Consider the following 4,793-nt stretch of genomic DNA (forward strand, 5'->3'; position numbering starts at 1 on the left):
CATGAATAAACTCCATGGACATGCTGAGACTTTTTTTTCGAACCTAGTGAAAAAATCGGAGGATATTCTGAAGAGTCCTTTCGCACACAACCTCTGCCAGGTCTTGATGCACGTCTTCACCTAGACGCCTGGAATACATAAAGAGTCGCATTGTTGCACGGTTCATCAATGTAGTATTGTCTTAGGAATGTCAACTACCCGGCAACGAGACTTTATCTCCACTCTTCTGGACAAATTTCTTTTTATTATTTTTTTTCTCTCATCTATTTGCTAAGTCGATTGCCTATCGATTTACAGCGACTCGTGGCTTACCTCACAATATCCAAGAGTTTAACAGCCGTGCATTCTAAAAGGTAGAGAATGTTTAGATATTCTACGAGGGTTTGATGACTCCTCGAACGATCGATCTCCAGGGGTCAGCTCTAAATTTTATTCAATATTACCCCGTAAAATATTCCAAAAAATATTGTAATGTCAATATATTATTTCGCGAAAATATCAGCTCGGAAAATGTTACAAGTCGAGATATTGCGATATCATTATATTATTTTAATAAATATTACAAATGAAAGGATTATTATATAAATTGTTTACTAGGTTGAAGTATTATACTGGTAAAATATTATTACCCTCAATTATTTTCGAAGAGATATCCCTAAATGTAATAATCGTAATGTAATAATCGATTGTCGTGATTTGCGTGAGCGATCTAGGGATTACTCTAGTGTAGAAACTACTGCCTGAGTATTTCTATGGATTGAATTCATCATTCGGTCTGTGATATTGCGGAGTATCTTTAATTCTCATTTTTTTATTTGAAGTATTTAATAGTATATTCCGTAACAAGTGCGGAAAAGTGATTTTTGGCGCGCGGGAGGTTTATAGCAAGAGCCGAAAGCGAGTGATATAATCTCAAATGCTAAAAATAATTTTCTCCACGAGTTGCCAACAATATTTTTCTTCACAATATGAAGAACTTGTAATCTACGAAGATAATCGGTTTTTTGTTGGAATATTTTCAGCTGTAACATTCTGAGTTGTTTTATTTTGATAGGTAATCCAATCAATAGTCTGGCAAATGCTTCTCCCTTTTTTTTGCAACTCCTTTTTTCTTCATTTATCATTGACAATACGGAAGTGACTTCCGGCCTGTCGCGTAACACTTCCTTCCGGCTCGGATGATTGTCAATGTTGACATGAAGCGTGGATAATTCAAAGTGTAACTATTGAGAGGTTCGGATGCATCATGTGCATCATGTTTCTTCAAGGTCTTCATGGTGTAATTTATTTTGGCGGGATACTCCGGCATAATGGTTTCTCCAAGTCATTAATATTCTTGGAAATCTGTAGATCCACGAAAGATCATTCATCATTCGGTAATTAATAGTGATCATTAGGGATCAGAGAAGAAAATCACATGGGGAATGCAATCTTTCATGTTTGTTTCCTAGAATTATTTTATTAACAAATTAAACCGAATATTTAATATATTTATGGATTCTCAAGTGATTCGAGTAATTCGGAATGAGTTTTCATGAGTGAAGTGATGACTCTTAATAAAAATGCCCTCAGGGATTATTGCCTGGGGAAGATTAAATTCGTGAAGCCCCTATTTTCGGCACTGCAATAGGCCCGTCAATAATCAAATGTTTATAACAAGATGAGGGGCGGCATATTGTTGGACAAAAGTGTGCGGGAGAATTAAATGAACAAGATAGATAGGGAGAGAATAATACAAGTGGGTCTAAATCATAATGTTGATTGGTCGAGGGGTCCTGAGGTGACTCTTCACAGATGTACCGACATGCGGGTCAACTAATCAGACAGGAATGTTTTTTTATTATTGTTATTACGTGGAAAGTTGTGCGACGTTTTCATCTTTCGAAATAATTGTCGGAAAGAAATGTTGGGAAATATTCAATAAAAATTCTCTGATTGTTTATGCACATGCTTATGGAAATGTTTTTTTTTCATTTGAATATCTCTGATATCACTTGACCATACTTTATTTATCTATTTTTTATTATGGAACAAAATAAATATTTTTATTCCATTGATGCTTCTTTACAGTTTTACATCCACACAAGCCTCTTCTCCCTTAATCTTTTACCTCTTTACAATAGATAACATTGATAAATATATTAAATAACATTTAATATGACTTTGGCTTTTCTATAATTTATCTTTGCACTTTTTGGTATCTTTCTATTTTCCCGTCTCTCATCGGTACTTTGGACATGAGGCGTCTACTCTCGCTATTGGTCTCTCTTTTCTTTACAGTTTCTTAAGATTTCTTTTATGTTTGTCAGCCCTATGCATTGTGGTGTGTTCATCTCGTCTGACAGACCCTCTATCAATTTCCTCCTTCTTCCTAATTCGTGCAGCTCGCCTCTCCATTCTTTCCACCATTCTCTGTTTTGCTTTCAGCTTTCTCATTACCTTTTCAGTTTGTGACATGTTCTAATGTTTTAATTGTGTCGTTGCATGCCCTACACTTGCTGTTCATGTATCTAGCCTTTCTTTCTTAGGGACTTGCCATTTCTACATTATGAAACCATTTTTAATGCATCTTTGAAAAATTAAATTCGAAATTTTTGGTAATAAACGAGGAATTTCCGTCAACGAAAAACCGAAAGGTAAAATTCTTCTTAAGTTAATAATTCTTCGTCGTTTCTCAAGATTATTCAAAAATTTCGGTAATTTAAAAGTGGCAGTCTGTTTAAAAATTCAGATGAAGAAAATCTGATGCAAAACACTGCAATTACATCAACTCCCCGTCAAAAAAAAAAAGAAGATGCCACTAGTCCGGTTCCCTCGTTAAGCAGCACCACCGAAAATGACGCTAAAATAAACTAAAAAATATCAAATAATTGAAAGAGAGGAGAAAAAAAAACATCACTGAAAGGGAAAAAGAACCAATTGCAATGATGGGACAGGGGACGGATGAATTGTGGATGTGAAGGAGTGAGATGGAATTAAACGAAGAAGTAAGAGTTGAGGAACAGGTTCTACCCAGCGGTTCCATCGACCAACAACAAGAAGATGAAGAAGCGGCGAAGGATGAAAATAAAAAAAATATACATACAGAGAGGGATAAAGATATGGCAGATTACTTGGCTCTTCGGGTCTACCCCAGGCCATTATTTATTTTCGTTATTGACTGAGGAGTCAATATTTTTTTTACTCACTTTTTTTATAATTATATTTAAAATGCAAAAATTGTGAGAGCTTTAAAAAAAATTTGACGAATGAAAAAAAAAGATCAATTATCTGACATGTCCAGCTGTTATTAAAATATATAACAAAAATATATTTGGAAAAAATAATATAAATAATAAATAATAAATTGTTGACTATTATATTTGTGAATGGCAGAAGGGTCACGCGTCTACTCGATTGAATTTGATCGGTACAGTTTACGTTCCGAGGACGTATTACTGTTGGGGATTATATTTCTCTCGCTTACAATTTCTGTCCTCTTCATTCCTCTCCCCTCTTGAACGACCTCTTCTCTATCAGCAATCCCCTATACAACCAGCCTGTCCACGACTTTTAACGAGCAACGATAAGAGTTTATCTCGTCACTGAACGACGCATGTCGAAATCGCTTTGCTCACTGCTCGGTACCATGGAAAAACTCTCACGGATTGTTGGAAGAATACATGTACATGAAGATAAATTCATTGAAAAAAAAAAAAATCGTTAAAAAATTGACCTGACGTATTAAATATCGCAAGCCGTTCATCCTCACATGGTACAGTAAAACTTGTGCTATTGTTCATTCAAATATTGTGTAAAAATTGTAATATTCTCTTATTTTTCGTTGTCGAGGGAATTTTCCCGTGGGATTTGAACCCGCAACCTTCGGATTATATCTTTTGTTGGAATATTTGAGTACAGTTCTTTCATTGTCTTACAAAATTTACTTGCCATTTTCAAAATAATTTTTTTTCCCCGAAAAATAGCGCCTCAATCATAAGAAAAATGCTGATAAACAACTAGACACTTTTTTCTGCGAAATCAGTTCCTGAATCCAATACTCATGCATCATCATGTGAAATGAGACTCTTCAATGACCTTGAGCTCATCAATATCAAAGAATGCATGATAGAGAATAAAATAATTTCCAATAAACAAATTAAAACAATTCGGGATATCTCCAAACATATAAATAAATGGAATAATTACAAAGTAATCATTCAAGGTCGACTGAAGGTCATGAATTGAACAATAATGTCATAGTTGGAGATAGCTGTCAGATTGTTGTCATGTCCGATGTTGAATTGACCTGTCCACGAGTTGGGAGGGCAATTCCTCTTGGTAAGTCCACATGAAAAATTTATTAGATTATATTGTTGCTAAAATCAATTTTCGGAGTATTCATGACATCTTCATGGCTTTTGAGAGACGCGTCCGTAACAACCAAGCGTTAAACTCATGTAAAGACAACCGCCATTTCATATGCATGACGCGACTCAACCACGACAGTGGCTTACCATATATTTTTTCCACATTTTTTTTTCTCCTCCATCTCTACTTTTCGTCTCCTTTTCTCTCATCTCCGGCTTCACTCATTTTATCATAATTTCTCAGCTCACGGGTCCCTTGACAACAGCGTCACGTTCACGACTTCCTACGAGTCTTCGTGTGCTACAGTGAATACTCAAATTGTTCGTTGAACAACAAAACTCGAACATTGAATAAACTGGCTATTGTCGGCTGCAAACATCACTTTGAACATCACTTTTGCCACCTCGGTAAGCCGAATATCTTGATTAGTCATTTCCCTGGCC

At 35.5% G+C, this 4,793-nt stretch overlaps 1 long non-coding RNA gene across 2 annotated transcripts; it reads left to right on the forward strand.

The window, feature by feature from the left end:
* Positions 1-3,376: 3,376 nt before the first annotated feature.
* LOC105272816 (uncharacterized) lies at positions 3,377-4,768 on the forward strand. Of its 2 annotated transcripts, none has more exons than XR_892838.1 (3): positions 3,377-3,894; positions 3,966-4,320; positions 4,594-4,768. It is a non-coding gene; the product is annotated as an uncharacterized lncRNA (long non-coding RNA). The 2 variants fall into 2 exon arrangements; XR_892837.1 differs by having other exon boundaries at positions 3,377-3,754.
* The last annotated feature ends 25 nt before the right edge of the window (positions 4,769-4,793 follow it).

The sequence above is a fragment of the Fopius arisanus genome, unplaced genomic scaffold, assembly GCF_000806365.1.
Source record: "Fopius arisanus strain USDA-PBARC FA_bdor unplaced genomic scaffold, ASM80636v1 scaffold00311, whole genome shotgun sequence".
NCBI lineage: Eukaryota > Metazoa > Arthropoda > Insecta > Hymenoptera > Braconidae > Fopius > Fopius arisanus.